Below are 21036 nucleotides of genomic sequence, written 5' to 3'. Positions count from 1 at the left end.
TTAGTTGCTCTGCGGCATGTGGGATCTTCCCGGACCAGGGCTCGAACCCATGTCCCCTGCATTGGCAAGCGGATTCTTAACCACTGTGCCACCAGGGAAGTCCCCATTATGAAATATTACTGTGCAAGGACTCTTGGCTGGTAGAATAAATTTTTTTTCCTTTAAACATTTCAATGGTCACTCAGTGGAGCTGCCTAAAAAATTCATGGTTAAAAACATCTTGTTCTTTTATATGATCTCAACCCATCTGTGTTGTATCTATGCTAGATATTCTTCGTGCTTCATTTCTTATTTTTTCATATTGGTTGCTATAAGATAAAGGATTTGATTAAAGTACAGGAAATAGTAATTGCATATGTGTTGATTTTTAATGAACTGATTAATAGTCATTGGTTAAAATGTTTCTAATTTTATGATCTCATGTCTATTTACTGATTTAAGCTTGTGCTTAAAATTGTCAGTCTTCAATTCACCATTAATTAGGAACCGTGGAGTTTCTTTGTCTTCTAAGTCTTAATTGAGTTTATTTGCTTGTAGTTTCACCAAAAAAGGTGATCATGTGGCTAAAATAAGTAATTTATTTCCATTTAATTATATCTTGTAGTGGTAAACTATTATAGTGATTGAGGCTTATATTTAATCTTGTCAGATTATACAAACTGAAATTTGTTTTAAGTAAACTGTTTAAAGAAACAAAAGATTGAATTAACTTTGAGCTAATCATTGTCACAGCTAATTTTATAAACTTTTAGATTGAAAAGCTTTCTGAATTTTAGGAGCTATGTTTGGTTCTCTGCCATTGCAGAATACTATTTTTGTAAAATGCCTCAAGTTTACAAGGCCTATTTTAAAGCATTAAAACAAAGTATTTAAGAACAGATGTTAGTACATGTTAAAAGTAAAAAAGGCTGCTTTTTTGAGTTTTAATTATGATAATATTAGAAGGATTTTGAATTGGCAATCAACATCTCTAGTAAAAAAAAATCATTTTTGAAGAAGTATTTAAAAATTAACATGTTATATGATTTTACAGCTTTTACCTACCTTTTAGTAATTGACATTGACAAATAAAAATTTTTATTTCTACTAGATAAGTGAAAATCTCTCCCAAGAGATGAAAGAGGTATAAAAGCTATTAAAGAGCTGTAAGTTGAGATTAACTGAAATATAATGCAAGTATCTTAAAGATGACACCTATGTTTGTGCATTCTAAAATGGCTTTATCTGTCCATTTGTCTATCCAGAAAGCACTTACTGAGTCTTCACTATTCTACATGCTAGAGATACAGTGTCGGGTAAGAGAAAATCCTTGCCCTCAAAGAACTAGTATAGTCAACCAGTAGGTCTTTTTTTAAAAGCTTACCTTCAGTTATGTATAACGTTATTTATGTAGGTTATTATAACCCCTAACTTTCCTCACTTTCTATAATGTGTAAGACCAAATAATGAGATTGTTATTAAAAACACCATTTCCCAGCCAATGTGCCATGACTGAAATATGCTAAATAGACTTTGGTGTCTTAGCTCTCCTTTTAGACTCAGGAAGGCTGTGAGGCGGAGTGAGTGTGTATACATGTGCATGTGTGCATACATGATGTGCGGAGACAACGGAAAGGCACCCCTATTCTAGTATACTTTGGCTGGTTTGATGTTTCTCAGCCTGGGATTTGAAGAATACCAACTATGTTACCAAATGCAAGTTTGTGTGCCCAAATGCATGGTGAGGTGAGACAATACCGAAACATAGGAGTTTGGAGCAGAGAAAGGTTTATTGTAGGACCAAGCAAGGAGACGGGTGGCCCCTGCCCCCCAAACCCTGAACTCCCCGAAGGGTTTCAGCGAAGCTTTTTTTTTTCTGCAGTATGCGGACCTCTCACTGTTGTGGCCTCTCCCGTTGCGGAGCACAGGCTCCGGACGCGCAGGCTCAGCGGCCATGGCTCACGGGCCCAGCCGCTCCGTGGCATGTGGGATCTTCCCGGACCAGGGCACGAACCCGTGTCAGCAGGCGGACTCTTAACCACTGCGCCACCAGGGAAGCCCTCGGCAAAGCATTTTTAAAGGCCAGGTGAGGGCTTCCCTGGTGGTGCAGTGGTTGAGAATCTGCCTGCCAATGCAGGGGACGTGGGTTCGAGCCCTGGTCTGGGAAGATCCCACATGCCGCGGAGCAGCCAGCCCCGTGAGCCACAATTACTGAGCCTGCGCGTCTGGATCCTGTGCTCCGCAACAAGAGAGGCCGCGATAATGAGAGGCCCGCGCACCGCGATGAGGAGTGGCCCCCACTTGCCGCAACTAGAGAAAGCCCTCGCACAGAAACGAAGACCCAACACAGCCATAAATTAAAAAAAAAAAAAAAGGCCAGGTGAGGGAGGGGGGCCGTAGGGTATGTCATCAGCTCATTGGTTGATATTGAGGTAAAAGGGCGGTTAACTTTATCAACCCTTAGGCGCCAGTAGGTCTGGGGCTACGTGCTCTTGATCATCAAGTAGTTAATTTCTTCCATTTGGTGGAGGTTTTTAGCATCTGAAAAAACTCAGGAGATATGCATGAGATACTATTATCTGAGTACTTCAGAGAGGAGCTAAAGCAGAGGATATGGGGGAAGGGCATGACCCGGGAATGCCCCATAGGTTCCTGCTAAGTTACAGTTACTTATTTGAGACCCTAAAATTCTGAGCCGGGTGTCATGGAGAAGTATATTATGGACCTGATGAGTTTAATGGCTACTATTTTTAACTTGATACATTGGACATAAAAGAACTGTCACTTCTCTCATAGTTTTGAATGGAACGGATTCCTAATGCTAGCCAATGAAAAAGGTTGAAAATGCACAGACTTCCATTTCTAGGACAGGGTGGTATAAGACTCACTTTTTTTTTTTTTAAGACTCACTTTTAACTATCCCTTCCCCCATTAAGTACAATTAAATGCCCTAGCAGTCATTCAACTGATAGCAGTAAAAGAACTCTGAAACTTGGGAAGAAGAAGGCAGACTAGCTAGGAACCTCAGCACTTGAGAAATGACAATATGGAGAGTTCACGAGGTTTTCTTTTTACCTTCCATTTACCCCTGGGCTGGCTGTTAGAGAGACCTACTGCCCAGAACCACCAAAGGGCATAAAAAACAAAAACAAAAGCCTGCTTTCACTGACCAAAGGACTTGGAAAGGGGAAGCCCAACAGAGACCTAGTTGGGTCCACATCTGGGACCTGATGGGCAATCCGATCTGCCCACAGCCCCAGCAGGAGCAGTAAAGGCCCTAGCGATCCCAGCCCTTGCTCCATAGACGGGGCCTTGGCAGATAGTCTGATCTGCCAGCAGCAGCAGACATGGCCATTTCAGCCCCCATGCCACGATCCAGTCCTGTCATCTGGCCTGCTGACAACAGCAGCAAGAGCAAAGGCCAGGCTATACCAGCCTCTTCTCCACAACTGGCCCTAGTGGGCAGTCTGCCCAGGCCCGGTAGCTTCTGAACCCCTCTCCCTCAAGGTTGCCCTGGGGTAGCAACTGGCCCTAGAAAGCACCTTTTTTTTTCCTGCAGATGGCATCAGCAGGGATTGACTGGGAGCCCCCAACAGCACCAGAAGAATGAAGCAGATCAAAGTAGCATTGTAAGGGCTCAGAAAACTAAACTGTCATTGGAACTAAAGCCCACAAAATTAGTCTAGGACGTATACACTAAACCTAAACAGGGCAACTGCCTGTAAAATAGAAGATCTGTGATCAAGGGTCTCCTAACAATGACCAGAATATCCAGGATACAGTTGAAAACCACTTGTCATACCTAAGTACCAGAAAAAACACAATTTGAATGAGAGAAGACATTCAACTGAGGCCAATAGTGAGTTGAATCAGATATTGGAATTATCTCATGATGGTTTTAATTCAGCTATCATAAAATTGCTCTAGGAATTGGTTACACATTTTCTTGAAACAAATGGAAAGATAGAAGATCTCAGCAAAGTAGAACCAGGAGCATTTCCTAATGAATTGGATTTGGAATGTGAAAGAAATAAAAGGATCAAGATTGGCACCATAATTTTTGGCTAAGCAACTGGAAGGAAATATGGAGTTGGCCTTCAAATGTGATAGCAAGAGAGGAGATCAGGAGTTCAGTTTCAAACATGTTTCAGGATACGATGGCCCTTTCTCTTTTTATCCTCCATGCCCAGTATATTGTGTGCCTTATTGGTGAAGGGAAGTCCTTTTATGAGCCCTGAAAGGTTGATCCATCCTTGGGAAACTGATTAACATTGAACATTACTAACTTGCGTACTCTTTGTAACATGCAGGGACTTCGGTTCCTTACCTAACTTGAAAAATTCCTTAACTGTTTGGATATTTAATTTTACTGTCTTACACAAACAGTTATATCCACTTATTTTATACTCTTATTTCTTTCCCCTAAAGCAGTTGCTTTCCAGGTCATCTCCTTTACTTCTTTAGACCTAGAAACTGATTACTACAGTTATAATTCAAAACCTATTTTCTGCTGCCCTGCACTGAGCTGAGTAATTGGGTGTAAATGCTTATTTCCTTTGTATGCTTTGCCTTTTTGCTAACTGTTTTTTGGTTAAAAGACCAGAGGTTGCATTATTGCCTGCTTAATATGCTTATATTAACATTTGTAAAAAGTAAATTACTTTTGGGGGTATTAATGAATAGACATTTAAATTGCATAGTTAAATGTTTTCCATCCTTTACTAAGCAAACAGTTGAATTACCCTCCTCTTTATAAGAATTTAAACAACTTATATGCCATGTTTGAGAAAAAGAATATTTATTTCCGAAAAAAAAGTTGTTTAAAATCTGAGTGATTCATATTTACATCATAATTTGTATTGTTTGTTATTATAAATTTTAAAATTTAGATCAGGATATCTGAAGTGTTGTTCAGGGAACACTAATGATTAATAGGTGCTACATGGATGATATGGTTAGAGTACGGTAGAGGAGAGAGATGCTTGTTTCCTAACTGAAAGACTTGGCTGCTAATATGTAATGTGAATATGAGGTGGAGGTGGAGGGTAGGTATTGTATATGGTGTTTACCAAACTTACTTGACAGAGAAACTTATATTCTTTAAGGATTTCACAAGACTCCAATTTGGGAAACCCCAATTTAGAGTGTTAGTTACATTTTTGTTTCTATGCTACTATATAAATTTTGCATAATCCTGATGCAACTAAAATGAATAATAGAGAAAGGAGTATTGCCGGCTTTGCAATTTCTTTTACTAACTTATTTAATTTAAATTTTATTTAATAAAAATAAATAAATTTTATTAACTCAGAAGTGGATTTAACTTGTTATGGAGATCCATAAAACATGGTTCTGAAGGGGAAGAGATTAACAGTACTCCACAGAAGTGTCACTGGAAAAAAATCTGTTAATGAATTTAGCAACTTCTGAGTTCAAATATTAATTCCCCCTCCCCCTCTTAGATGCAGAGTTGTAATTAATGGCAGGCAAAAATACCATTATAGGCTAATGTAGTATTTGGAAAACAACCTATGTTAGTGACATATTAACAGAACACATTCCTTTTATAAATAGGATTTACAATGTAATTTCATAGTGTCAGACTTCCATAATCATTAGTTTCAGCTTATAAGACTGGATTATGCACACAGAATTTGACAGTTCTGATAATATTAGTACAGTCATTTCAATATCCGTGGAGGATTGCTTCCAGGACCCCCGTGGATACCAAAATCCTCTGATGCTCAAGTACCTTATAAAATGGCATAATATTTGTGTATAACCTACGCACATCCTCTCATATACTTTAAATCATCTCTAGATTACTTAAAATACCTAATACAATGCAAATGCTATGTAAATAGTTGCTGGTGTGCAGCAAATTTAAGTTTTGCTTTTTGGAACTTTCTGGAGGTTTTTTTTTTTTTTCACCAAATATTTTCGATCTGCAGTTGTTTGGATCTACAGATGCAGAACCTGTGGATAAAAATGACCACCTGTACTAATTATAAGTAATTAAGTTCATGAACACTAGGAGAAAAGGTCAGGCGCATGTTTCCAAAAAGTTGTTTCTCTATTAAATATTTTCATTGGGCCATTATTTGATATATAGTCCCACATTTAGAAAATAGCAAAATGGGAATGTGTAGCTCTTAATTTAAAAGTGAAAATTACACTTTTCTTGTGCCAGCCTTGAGAAGAATGGGGAGAACTGTGTTCATGTCTAGGGAAGACCCTTCTAAGCATTTGGTCTTCATGGCTGTACTTCTGCAAGATAATATGTTATAAGAACTTGCACTTCTTTTTTCTTTCTGGGCTTCTTGTAGTCTTTAGCACTTCTTTTTTCTTTCTTTTTTCTTTCTGGGCTTCTTGTAGTCTTTCTGTGGGGGTGTTTCCAGTAGTTCCTTGGGGAGGAATTGGGGGATATGTCCATTGTTTTCTGGGGTTCAGTCTTCTGTCCTTTTTGGTCTGTATTCTCATTTACATCAATGGCTCCTGTTCACTCATGCTTCCTAGGGAGTATAGAGATGAGAACTTAGATTTTAGAGTTTGATATGTCTAGGCTTCAGTCCTGACTTTACCATCCACTAACAGTTTGGCCATAGACAACCTGGCTTAGCCTCAGTTTCCTAATCTATAAAATGGGGGCTAACAGTATATTCGCTATTATGCTAAATAAATTATAATAAATGGGAGAATCTATATAAAGTTCTCAGTGGCATGCTTGGCACATGGTATGTTGCAAATGGTAGTTGATGTTACCTTCATCATCTACATGTTGACCCCTTCCTTGAACTTTATACTCCTATCTAATTGTGCTCTCTAAATCTCTGCCTTGGTCCATGGAAATCACTATTTCTGAAATTGGTATTTTCAAAACACAGTCATGTGTCTCCTTTCTTTCTCAGCTTCTTTCTTCTTCTACCAGTTCTTTCTCCTATGGTAGTCGCTCTCTCATGTGGTGGTATCATTATTTACCCTGTAACTTTTGCCAGAAATCTGTACGTCATTCTTTCAACCAACCCCCAACCATCCCCTAGCTAATCATTCACTACGTTGTCTTGTCAATTTATTTTAAGTCTCTCTCAGTTGCCTCTACTGAGGCATTGGTTTAGGTCTTTATCATGTTATGCTTAGGCTAATGTAATAACTTCCTGACTGGCCCCCATTCACTCCTCAACCTATCTTCCATTCTTCTGTCACAGTGATCTCTGATGCCCTTCTCCTTTTCCAGCCACTTCTCACCCTCCAGTTTTTCATGCCAGCAATACCAAACAGCTTTTAGTATCCATCGCATGCCATGCTTTGAGTTGGCTCCAGGCTGTTTCACATGCTACTACTTATTTCTAGAATTTTCTCTTTATCCTTGTTGGCCTGGAAAAACTCTTGTTCACCTTTCTAAGCCCTCCTAAGTGTCCCTGTCTCATAGAGGCCTTCTCTGACCACCTTCCTATCCACAGATAATAAATCTTTGTATTATACTGTTTTCAATACTTTGTTCTATAACATACTGAAATTATGTACATTTACCCATAGCAATCTATTAGATTGGGAGTATCCTGAGGGTAAGAATTGCTTTATTAATCTTTTTTTGTTTGTTCTTTGTATTTTTTTGGTCTTATTTCCATTAGGGAAAATGAGGTAAATGAATGAGATAAAATGTGCAAGTATCAATAGAATTTTTTTAATGTTACTGCTTCAATATCTATTTGTGAAAGTTCTTTACATATTGAGCTAAAAAGGTCGAAACATGTACAACCAAGTCAGAGTACTTACTTTGGGATATGTTTATCTTACAGTCCTTTATGTGTTTTCTTTTTCATTTCTTTCCTCTTACGTCTATGTCCCTTTTTCCCTGTTTCTTATCTGTTACAAAAATATTTTTTTCTCCTCTCTCAGCAACTCTCCTGATACATGCTCCATCATATACAAGCTAACAAAGACCTAGAGTCCATATCCCTCTACCTTGGCTCTAACTAACCCCAGCCCTTCAAACACACCCACACACGCACATATACCAATCAGATTTCCCAGAACTTCTGGATCCGCAGAGACTGCTGTGTATGCCCTGAAGTCCTTGCATAAAAGTAGTGAACGGTGAATGTAGCATACATAGACTCAGACCAGAGGATGATGTGCTATATAAAACCTAAAGCAAGGCCTACTAAATTTTTCACTGAACTGTCAAGGTTTGACAGAAGTACTAATTATGCCAATACAGGTTCCAACTTAGTAAATGCTAGTCTTAACACTATGAATTACTCATCTTTGACAGTTGAGCCAAATTTGTTCTGTTAGCATTTTGGAGATCCATTGCCAACTTTTTCAAATAAGCCTGCCCTTTCTATTTTCAAGGAATGATTTGAACTGTATGAGCTTAATTCCTTTGTCAGGTCTTTAATTGTTAACATTTAGGCAACAGTTCCTGAGACTTTGATTTTAATAATTTCCCACTCTATGTGTGTTTCTTTAGCAGTGGCTATGATTAGGCAGACTTTTTTCCTTTGGTTTAGTCACTATACCTAAAGTCACTCAGTTTGGTGTGTTTATGAAAGTGTATATGTTGGTGGTGAGAGTGGGTACCAGAAGTATTAAAGAGAAAAAAAGTTTCAGAACAACATTTCTGTTCCCCTTTCACTACCACAAAGAAACAGGAAGACAAGGAAAGGATTTATAGATGGAATGATAAGCTCTTCTTTAGTAGTAATGACTAAACCAACAGTGTTGAAATAAGAGGAAAAGGACCATTGTTATCTCTGTTAGGTGTCATTCTTATATACATTTATGTGTCTATAGAGTATCATTTTCAGTATTATGTTCTTACTGCTAATATTGTCATCATTACTATTATATTTTTGCTTTGTTTTCTTTTTGCCCACCCACCATCTGTTTCCCTCAGTTCCTGACATCAGAACTGTACAGACAGTAGTAGCAAGATGCAGATTTAGTAAATGAGTGGAAAAATACCTAGAAGTACCATATCTCAAAATTGTATATGTTTATGTGAAATTCTGTGATATAAGTTTTTCAGTGGTTTGTTCATTCCTAGTTTGTTTTTGATATATCATTCACCAAATATTTCATGAGGGCCTAATATATACCGGACACTCATTGAGTTTATCTTCTAGTATAAATATTGGGTTGGCCAAAAAGTTTGGGTTACGGAAAATCCTGAACGAACTTCTTGGCCAGCCAATGCATGTAACATAATATTTGCATATATATTACATAAATTAAATGCACATACATATGTGTGTATTATGCACACACACAGTCGATGCTCATTATTTGTGGTAGTTATGTTCTAAAAAGTTGCCATGAACACTGAATGAGTAAATACTGAATCATTGCTCCTAGGTGAGATGCAGGGTTAGGTTCCTGTGAGCCTCCGGTCATGTTTTCTTCAACTAATCAATACATAACCTGTTTAAAGACACCTTATTTCATATGTATACTTGATTCTTTAACATTGAACTCATGACCAATAGCCCTATAATTTATGCCTGAATGAAGCTTACCCAAAGTTTGTTTTCTCCATAAGACATGCCACAGCCTTCTTGCACTTAGAAACACAAGAGAGTACTTTGGCAGTACACTTGGGGGCCGTTATAAACAGTGAAATCACCAACAAAAAACACAAAATGCACTAATTAAATGGCAAAAAGGACACTTGCTTACAGTGAGAGCCGAAACAAGAAAGCAGAGCATCACCTTGTTCAACCTCAGCTGGTAACATGTCAGGTGACTCAAAATTTTCACTGCTATGCATGTGTCCGTGAATGACTGTGAAAGTGCTGTGATTATTGACTTCGGGTTACAAATAAATTTTAGTAAGTGACTTAACAAATACTTAATCTGCAAATAATGAGTATTGACTATATGTCAACTATGTTGTATGTATGTATGTGTGTGTGTGTGTGTGTGTGTGTGTGTGTGTGTGTGTGTGTGTATGAATTTGTTTTTGGTCTTCATTTCCCCCACCCATATCTTCCCTTTGGTTAATTGGTTGTTGTTCTTCACGGTATCCTACATCTATTGTAGTACATTGCGCAATTCATTATAAATCTGATGAAGCTTCTAGGCCTGTGATACGGACAGGAAGTTCACCTCATTTATTGAAGGTTTCCTCATATACGATGTTAGTTTTTGTCTGTAAACCTCTCACAGGGTGAGAACTTTACATTATAGATGTCACTCCAAAATCTACTTGTAACAACTTAGTGTATATTAAATTTAGTTCAATTAGATGTAGAATTACAATGAACATAATCGATACTGACTTTATGTTTGAGAATGTAAACATAGTTTTTCTTCATTTATATATATCAGGTCACTTAAAATAATTTGTATTGTACAGATATTTTAAAAATTAAGACCTCTTTTGATTAGTGAGATCTTAGGGATGTACCCTCAGCTGTTAAAAATGTTATTTTTACCTGGGAAATATATTTGTGGAGGAGTGCATAAAGTTTATGTGTGTGCACGCGAGTGTGTGTATTTTAAAGAATACTAATGAAGTGAAAACCCATGAATCCATCATCCAAGTTAAGAATAGAATATTACTAGTACCTTTAAAAGCCACTGTGTGCCCCTTCCCAGTCACAATCTCCTTCTCCCCGTAACCACTATCCTGGCTTTTATACTAATGATTCCTTTTGGTTTTCTTTATAGCTTTACCATCTATGTATATATCCCTAAACAGTATATTGTTTATTCATTAAAAACTGAGTAGCAAGCACAAACTTAGCTGTGTAAGGAAAGGGCAATAATACCACTATTGTGTGAAGACTCAGATGAAGAGAAGCTGAACAGAACCTTTTGTTCACAGTTTGGCTTCAGATACCTGAGAGCATATAGGAGCCCTTGCTGGCAAGTCCGTTGGCAAAATCCCAAGTAAATCCCAGAACATGGAGCTCTTCATAGGCAGGACATCCGTGCTGTAGTGCAGCGCTGGGTACTGAACATCCAGCAGGAGTGCGGTCAGAGGGCATGCACTGCTCTGCATTTCCTGCTTTTCAGCTCTCCGAGGCTGCCTCCCGCTCAGCTATTCCTGAGAACACTGCTGTGGACTGAAATGAGAGTCCTCTGCTGATCGGGGCAGCAGAGAGGAGCAGGAATCTCATCAGCCCCTGGTCAGAAAAAGCAAAACAGAGGAACCTGGCCCCAGATTACGTGGTTCTTCTGTTTTCAAGTTAAAGAGGTGATCAGTGGCATTGGGAATCTTTGATGGCTCTCTAGTTAACCTCTGCTCAATGCTTAGCTGTCAGCCTGAGATCTCACTCTCTTGTATTCTTGTGTTGAATCTCCTGTTTGCTGTCCCTTGGCGTCCTTTTTTACTGGTCTACTCTCTTGTTCTAGCAAACACATCCTACAATAATTTCTTCAGGAAGTATGCATTGCAAGTAATGTATTGAGCTTTTTCATGTCTGAAAATGTTTTTTTATTATTGATTTTTCTGACTCAGTGTAGACTTTAAAGGTTAGAAATATTTTTCCTTCATGATTCTGAAGGTGTCGCTCTAATGTCTCATTGCTTCTAGTGTTGCCATTGAGAGATCAGAAGCCATTGCAGTGCCTGATCCATTGTGTGTGAACTATATCGTCCTCCCCTCCTTGAGCACCCTTACCCCTGCTGCTGGAAATCTGAACGTTTTGTAGCCCATAGGGTTCTTATATTTCACAGTGGCATGTGTGGACATGTCTCTTATCTATTTTGCTGAGTACTTCATGGGTGCTCTTCTTAAAAATTTTTATTTTATATTGGGGTATAGTTGATTAACAATGTTGTGTTAGTTTCAGGTGTACAACAAAGTGATTCAGTTATACATATGCATGTATCTATTCTTTTTCAAATTCTTTTCCCATGTAGGTTGTGACAGAATATTGAGCAGAGTTCCCTGTGCTATAGAGTAGGTCCTTGTTGGTTACCTATTATAAACATAGCACTGTTTACATGTAAATCCCAAACTCCCAGTCTGTCGCTACCCCCCTTCCCCCCGTAACCATAAGTTCATTCTCTATGTCTGTGAGTCCATTTCTGTCTTATAAATAAGTTCATTTGTATAATTTTTTTTAGATTCCTCATATAAGCAATATCATATGATATTTGTCTTTGTCTGACTTACTTCACTTAGTATGATAGTCTCCAGGTCCATCCATGTTGCTGCAAATGGCATTATTTCATTCTTTTTTATGGCTGAGTAGTATTCCATCATATAAATATATCACATCTTCTTTATCCATTCATCTGTTGATGGATATTTAGGTTGCTTCCATGTCTTGGCTATTGTAAACAGTGCTGCAGTGAACACTGGGGTGCATGTATCCTTTCGAACCATGGTTTTCCCTGAGTATATGCCCGGGAGTGGGATTGCTGGATCGTATGGTAGCTCTAATTTTAGTTTCTTAAGGAACCTCCGTACTGTTCTCCATAGTGGCTGTACCAGTTTAGATTCCCACCAACAGTGCAAGAGGGTTCCCTTTTCTCCACACCCTCTCCAGAATTTATTGTTTGTAGATTTTTTAATGATGGCCATTCTGCCTGGTGTGAGGTGATACCTCACTGTAGTGTTTTTTTTTTTTTTTTTTTTTTTTGCGGTACGTGGGCCTCTCACTGCTGTGGCCTCTCCTGTTGCGGAGCACAGGCTCCGGACGCGCAGGCTCAGCGACCATGGCTCACGGGCCTCTCACTGTAGTTTTGATTTGCATTTCTCTAATAATTAGCGATGTTGAGCATCTTTTCATGTGCCTCTTGGCCATCTGTATGTCTTCTTTGGAGAAATGCCTGTTTAGGTCTTTTGCCCATGTTTTGATTGGGTTGTTTGTTTTTTTAATATTGAGCCACAATAGCTGTTTGTAAATTTTGGAGACTAATCCTTTGTTGGCATTGTTTGCAAATATTTTCTCCCATTCTGTGGGCTGTCTTTTCGTTTTGTTTATGGTTTCCTTTGCTGTGCAAAAGCTTTTGAGTTTAATTAGGTCCCATTTGTTTATTTTTGTTTTTATTTCCATTACTCTAGGACACTTCTCAGAAAAGATGTTGCTGTGATTTATGTCAGAGTGTTCTGCCTCTGTTTTCCTCTAAGAGTTTTATAGCATCTGGTCTTACATTTAGGCCTTTAATCCATTTTGAGTTTACTTTTGTGTATGGTGTTAAAGAATGATCTAATTTCATTTTTTTACATATGGCTGTCCAGTTTTCCCAGCACCACTTATCGAAGAAACTGTCTTTCCTCCATTGTATAGTCTTGCTTCCTTTGTTGTAGATTAATTGACCATATGTACGTGGATTTATTTCTGGGCTTTCTATCCTGTTCCATTAATCTATATTTCTGTTTTTGTGCCAGTACCATACTGTTTTGATGACTGTAGCTTTGTAGTATAGTCTGAAGTCAGGGAGCCTGATTCCTCCAGCTCTGCTTTTTGTCTGGTTTTCTTATCAATGCATTGATAGGAATTGCATTGAATCTGTACATTGTCTTAAATAGTACAGTCATTTTGACAATATTGATTCTTCCAATCCACGAATGTGGTATATCTCTCCATCTGTTTGTGTCATCTTTGATTTCTTTCATCACTGTCTTATAGTTTTCAGAGTACAGGTCTTTTGTCTCCTTAGGTAGGTTTATTCCTAAGTATTTTATTCTTTTTGATGCGATGGTAAATGGGATTGTTTCCTTAATTTCTCTTTCTGATCTTTCATTGTTAGTGTATAGGAATGCAAGGGATTTCTGTGTATTAATTTTGTATCCTGCAAGTTTACCAGATTCGTTGATACGCTCTAGTAGTTTCCTGCTAGCATCTTTAGAATTTTCTATGTATAGTGTCATGTCATCTGCAAACAGTGACAATTTTACTTCTTCTTTTCCAATTTGGATTCCTTTTATTTCATTGTCTTCTCTGATTGCCGTAGCTAGGACTTCCAAAACTGTGTTGAATAAAAGTGGCAAGAGTGGACATCCTTGTCTTGTTCCTGGTCTTAGAGGAAATAGAGGAAATGCTTTCAGCTTTTTATTGTTGAGTATGATGTTAGCTGTAGGTTAGTCATATACAGTCTTTATTATGTTGAGGTATGTTCCCTCTGTGCCCACTTTCTGGAGAGTTTTTATTGTACACGGGTGCTGAATTTTGTCAAATGCTTTTTCTGCATCTGTTGAGATGATAATGTGGTTTTTATTCTTCAGTTTGTTGATGTGGTGTATCCCACTGTTTGATTTGTGCATACTGAAAAATTCTTGTATTCCTTGGATAAATTCCACTTGATCATGGTGTATGATCCTTTTAATGTATTGTTGGATTCGGACTGCTAATATTTTGTTGAGGATTTTTGCATCTATGTTCATCAGTGATATTGGCCTGTAATTTTCTTTTTTTGTGGTGTTTTTGTCTGGTTTTGGTATCAGGGTGATGGTGACCTCATAGAATGAGTTTGGGAGTGTTCCTTCCTCTGCAGTTTTTTGGAATAGTTTCAGAGGGATACGTGTTAACTCTATCCCGCTTTCAAATGTTTGATAGAATTCGCCTGTGAATTCATCTGGTCCCGCACTTTTGTTTGTTAGGAGTTTTTAAATCATGGTTTCAACTTCATTACTGGTGATTGGTCCGTTCATATTTTCTATTTCTTCCTGTTTCAGTCTTGTGAGATTGTACCTTTCTAAGAATTTGTCCATTTCTTACAGGTTGTCCATTTTATTGGCATACAGTTGCTTGTAGTAGTCTCATGGTCTTTTGTATTTCTGTGGTGTCAGTTGTAACTTCTCCTTTTTCATTTCTAATTTTATTGATTTGAGTCCTCTCCTTTTTTCTTTTTTTTTGATGAGTCTGGCTAAAGGTTTATCAATTTTGTTTATCTTTTCAAAGAACCAGCTTTTAGTTTCATTGACCTTTGCTGTTGTTTTCTTTGTCTCTATTTCATTTATTTCTGCTCTGATCTTTATGATTTATTTCCTTCTACTAACTTTAGGTTTTACTTGTTCTTCTTTCTCTAGTTGCTTTAGGTGTAAGGTTAGGTTGTTTATTTGAGATTTTTCTTGTTTCCTGAGGTAAGATTGTATTGCTATAAACTTCCCTCTTAGAACTGCTTTTGCTCCATCCCATAGGTTTTGGATCGTTGTGCTTTCATTTTCATTTGTCTCTAGATATTTTTTGATTTCCTCTTTGATTTGTTCAGTGATCCATTGGTTGTTTAGTAGCATATTGTTTAGCCTCCACTTGTCTGTGTTTTTTATAGTTTTTTTCTTGTAGTTTATTTCTAATCTCATAGTGTTGTGATTGGAAAGGATGCTTCATATGGTTTCAATTTTCTTAAATTTACCGGGGCTCGCCTTGTGGCCCAGCATGTGGTCAGTCCTGGGGAGTGTTCCCTGTGCACTTGAGAAGAATGTGTATTCTGCTGCTTTTGGATGGAATGCTCTATAAATATCAATTAAGTTCATCTAGTCTACTGTTTCATTTAAGGTCTGTGTTCCCTTATTGATCTTCTGTCTGGATGATCTGTCCATTGATGAAAGTGGGGTGTTAAAGTCCCCCACTATTATTGTGTTACTGTCGATTTCTCCCTTTATGGCTGTTAGTATTTGCTTTGTATATTGGGGTTCTCCTATGTTGGCTGCATATATATTTACAACTGTTATATCTTCTTCTTGGATTGATTCCTTGATCATTATGTAGTGTCCTTGTTTGTCTCTTGTAATAGTGTTTATTTTAAAGTTGATTTTGGCTGATATGAGTAGTGTTACTCCAGGTTTCTTGTGATTTCTATTTGTATGGCATACCTTTTTCCATCCCCTTACTTTTAGTCTGTATGTGTCCCTATTTCTGAAGTAGGTCTGTTGTAGACAGCATATATATGGGTCTTGTTTTTGTATCCATTCAGCCAGTCTGTGTCTTTTGGTTGGAGCATTTAATCCGTTTACATTTAAGGTACTTATTGATATATATGTTCCTATTGCCATTTCCTTAATTGTTTTGGATTTGTTTTTCTAGGTCTTTTTTCTTCCCTTCCTCATTTGTTCTCTTGTCTTGTGATTTGATGACTAACATTAGTTTTGTGTTTGGATTCGTTTTTCTTTTTTATGTGTGTCTATTGTAGGTTTTTGGTTTGCAGTTACCATGAGTTTTGATATAGCAGTCTACGTATACACAAGATTGTTTTAAGTTGCTGGTCTTTTAATTTCAAATGCATTTCCAATATCCTGCATTTGTGTTCTCCTCTTCTTACAGTTGCTGGGTTTTATATCATATTTGTATGTAGATGATTTCCTACCTTTACTTTATATTTGCCTTTACTGGGGAACTTTTCCATTTGTAATTTTCTTGTTTCTAGTAGTGGCCTTTTCTTTTCTGCTTAGAGAAGTTCCTTTAGTATTTTTTCCAAAGCTGGTTTGGTGGTGCTGAATTCTCTTAGCTTTTGCTTGTCTGTAAAGTTTTTGATGTATACATATAACTGATTCACTTTATTATACAGCAGAGACTAACACAACATTGTAAAGCAATTATACTCCAATAAAGATGTGAAAAAAAATCTGAGTGAGAGCCTTGCTGGGTGAAGTATTCTTGGTTGTAAGTTCTTCCCTTTTATCATTTTAAATATATTGTGTTGCTCCCTTCTGGCTTGCAGAGTTTATGCTGAGAAATCAGGTGATGACCTTATGGGAGTTCTCTTGTATGTTATTTTTTGCTTTTCCCCTTGGTGGCTCCTTTTAATTTGGACAACTCAGGATTTAAGGTCTGGGAAATGTTCTTGGATTGAGTTCCTCCCCTCCATTTTCTTTGTTCTTTTGGTTCTACTTTCTGGGAAATTTCCTCAACTTTATCTGCTAGCCCTTCTATTGAGTTTTAAATTTCTTCATATATTTAGTTTTCAAGAGCCCTCATTTTGTCTTCTGAAAGTTCTGTTTTTGTTTCATAGTTATAGTATCTTTCCAATGACATTAATGGTAGTTGAACGTTTTTTTCTTGTTTAGTCTGTTTCCTCTAAGTTGCTCTTTCTGTTTTGATCTCTGTCTTCCAAATTAGACTCTTCTCCAGATGTTTTGGGAGGTTGGTTATCTACTTATGATTAGGAATAGAGCAGTGGTTCTTGAGGGACATTTGACAACGTTTAGAGACATTTTTGCTTGGCAAAACTGGCTGAGGGGGTGCTACTGTCATCTCCAGGTAGAGGCTGGAGACGCTGTTAGGCACCCTACAATGCACAGGACATCCTTGCACAACAAAGAACTATTCAGCCCAAAATGCCAACAATGCCGAGGTTGGAAAGCTGATTGAAAACTCTGAACTTGTGGCAGAACTTGTTGACTTTGGATTTCAAGGAAGGTGATCTGGTTGAGTGGTTTGAACAATATAACGTCATTATTTTTAGGTCTTTCCTTCTGGGCTGGTCACGTATTCAATAGAAAATCTTTCCTTTCCTGCCTGAAGGGTAAAGATCTAGCTTCTAACATTCCCCCCTGTTAATGGGAAATAGGGATGGGCTGTCTACATTCAGTTTGTGTGTGATCACATAAACCCCTTGCTTTTCATATAGTATCCACTTCCTCAACTGCCTTCTGTCCCCAGTTCTAAGACCCTGTGTTTTACCGTCTCCAGAAAATGGACCTCTGTGAGGATGAGGCAAGGTAGTTACCCGGTGGCATGGAGTAGAGGAGGAGGACCTAAGACTCTTAACTGCTTCTCTAATAGATTTCACTCAAACCTTGTTAGTTTAGCCCCACCCTCTCTTTCTCAGAGTTATCTGGTGCTGCCAGTTCAGGTGCTTCCTGAGAGTTCTGTAGTGTAAATGAGTTTGGTTCTGAACTTTTCTTATATTCTCCTTGCAATTTGGCTTTCCTATGAATGCTAAGCCAGTTACCATTACTCCATCTGCCTTCTTGCTTTCAAAATTTGATTATTAATTACTATTGTATTCTCTCATTCTCCCAGTCCTTTAAGACATTTTCTTTAGCCCCTTTTCTCTCATTTTAATGGGTTCGGGGAGAAAAGTTAGTTTAGATGCATTTGCTAAATCTATCCTATTATCCTGGAGACCAACACATTATACTATATTCTAGCATAATTTTGTTTAATTCTAGTCACTTTTGATGTGCAATTGTCCCTCGCTATTTGCAGGGGATTGGTTATAGGATCCCTGCCAATACCAAAATCCATGGATGCTCAAGTTCCTTATATAAAATAGCATATTATTTGCATATAACCCACACATATGCCTCATATACTTCAAATCATCTCTAGATTACCTACAATACCTAATACAGTGTAAATGCTGTGTAAATAGATGCCAGTGCAAATTCAAGTTTTGCTTTCTGGAACTTTCTAGAATTTTTTTTCATATATTTTCAATCCATGGTTGGCTGAATCCACAGATGTGGAACCTGCAGATACAGAGGGCCAACTGTATTTACTTTTGGTTTCATAATTGTTCAATTCCTAGACATGACCTTTCTTCACATTAATGAAAGCTAGAGGAGATTATTCTCTGTCTGCATAGAGACACAGCTACATTCTTTTCAAAACCTTAGGGAAGTAATAGCAAATATTCAATTGTAACATATTCTAGTTTAATTGACCTTTTACTTTAAAACTTAGTATTCTGAAAGCAGCCAACTGCCTTGAGTAGAACCTTGTGCCACAATCCCAATCAATATTCAGTATTCTTAAAGAATTGGGTAAAGAATATAGATTTTATCAAATCTGAAATGCCGTCAATTGTCTTATCATTCCAGTTTGATTAATACCCTGGCCAGAATTAGTGGAAATATGAGAAAGATAGTAGTTTATAATGATGGCTTACAACTACCTCTGTCAGTATTCCCCCTCCCCCCATAATTATTCAAGAATCGACTGTACTATAGACTAAAAATTTAAGGATGAAATTTCAAGATTCAAAAAAAGAGTTTAGGCCAGACTGAAACCTAGGCCTCCTGAATTTTTGCTGTTCCTTGAACTGTCATTCAAGTATAACTAATAAGTGTAATACAGAAGTTTTTACATACATTTTATTACACTCTCCTCCCCATTTTAAGATGGGAAAACAAGCCAGATTTTCTTATATCCTGTGTCTTTTTAGCGTTTTGATGAAATAAATATAATCAAGTCCTGCTAAAATTATAGACACTATATACTCATTCAAATTTTTATCAGTTTCCACTGAGTTTCCAGTTGATGGATTAAGTCCCCAAAAAAGTTAAAAGATTTTCAGTGTCTTTTTAGTGTACTAAATGGTTCACCTTTTCTAACCCCCTGGATGTCACTGAGAGACAGATCTTTGAAACTCTTTCCTCGTGACCTATCTTCATGTCATCAATATTTCAGAGATAAATTTATTTTCTTTGCCTCACATTTTTATAAAAGTAGCCTAAAGAACCAAGGATTTGGTTCCTTTTTTTCATTCACAGACTTAAACACGTTTTTGGTGGGGTTTTTTTGTATCGGTATTCCCTTTTTCCTGGGTTCTTCCTAGCTTTCTTCATTCTACTATTACTAAAAGGGTTGGGGGAGAAGCTATGTTTTCTTCCTCACCTTTGTTTAAACAGGAAAAAGTAAAGAATTGAGTCTATTGACCAAAAATGATCCCACATACAGATCTTGGAAAGTATCCAAAAGGTGTAGTGAATTGAAGCATACTACACAAATGTATATATAAATAGAGTCCCAAGGGTTTAATGTTGTACAAAAACCAATTATGCTAAACATTTCCTGAAATTGCTTGCTATTGTCAGGATAAGTAATCACAAGTAAGACATCCAGATTGAGAATGAAAACATTGTGGGATTCCTGACTCACATTGTTATATTGTCTTCTCACAGAGAAAAGTCTTTGAACAGTTTTGAGTGATTATCAAAAAGGTCCTTTTCCTATAGAGTTCTGAAAGGTACGCTATTACCATTTCTTTTCCTTCCAGTTTAGCTTTGTTAGGTTGCTTGAAGAGAGAGATTTGAAACTGTAGCGTAACTGATGTCCTGATGATTGATAGTGGGATGAAATCAACTGATTCATATGATCTCAGAGAAATGTTTAAGTCTAGGTTAGATTATATTCGTTTGCCTGTCCTCTGAAAGAATAAAGACAAACTTACACTTTAAGGCAAAAATATCATAAGTGTCCTGTAAATGAAGAACTTTTCTCTGTCTTCTGATTGACCACATGCATCCAGGTGTACTGTTTCTACCTGTAAAAACCAATGAGAGTGTTTTGTTTCCTGAGCAGGGGGGAAATACATACATGTATACACGTACATGTGTGTGTATTTAATAACTTAAACCATACTAGCCTTCAAATAAAATACTACAGTATATTGCGATTGCATTCTACATTAATCAATAGTTGATTCAAGCATGTTGGATTATCTTTAGTTCAGATACTTATTTGATAAATATTAATCACAAGGAACCGAGAGTGTGTGTTTGTGTTTTTAATGCCTGGGACCGGGCATTGTTATTTTATCAGTCATCACAGTTGATTCAACTGTATGGTCAATATTGAGAGCCACCAATTTCAATTGAGGAGAGGACTGGGTAAGAAAGTGACTGGACCACTGGTTTTGCTAGTAGAAATTACTTCCTCTCCTATGGCAGTTGAGAATAATGCTAATTTGAAGTTTGAGGAGGATGAAGGATTTCTCTGTGACTTCACGTGATACTGCAGAGGTTGTTGGAAACTAAATCATGTAGGGCTTTCTCTTTGTGAAGTGCCTACTTAAGTCTTCTGCCCAGATTTCCTTGTAGTATATTTTCTTATTTAAGAATTATTTATGTATTTTGGTTCTTGACTAAATACATGTGTTGCAAATACCTTCTCTCTGGGATTTTAAGCAGAAACATAATATCAGATTTTCATCTTTAAAACATCACTTCAAGAATGAATGGGAGAAACAAGTTTTCAGTGGTCCTGGTAGAAACTGTTAGTGGTTTAGACTATGGTATGAGTCATGCAGAGAAGTGGACAGGATTAACAGATATTTGAGATAAACTCAGTAGGACTTGTTAGTGAAGATTAGATAAGTGATGGCTAAGATGAGAGAATGATTTAAGTTTCTGGTTCAAAAGGTAAAAGTTGTATA

At 37.4% G+C, this 21036-nt stretch overlaps 1 protein-coding gene across 6 annotated transcripts in view; it reads left to right on the top strand.

Annotated features, from left to right (window-relative positions):
* CASK (calcium/calmodulin dependent serine protein kinase) overlaps window positions 1-21036 on the top strand; it is a gene marked incomplete at both ends in the record, with an annotated part of 397099 nt that overhangs the window by 53331 nt on the left and 322732 nt on the right. The window lies entirely within an intron of this gene.

This window comes from Hyperoodon ampullatus, assembly GCF_949752795.1.
Source record: "Hyperoodon ampullatus genome assembly, chromosome: X".
Classification (NCBI taxonomy): Eukaryota; Metazoa; Chordata; class Mammalia; order Artiodactyla; family Ziphiidae; genus Hyperoodon; species Hyperoodon ampullatus.
Note: the sequence above shows the minus strand (reverse complement) of the source record. Positions and strands in the feature narration are given on the sequence as shown.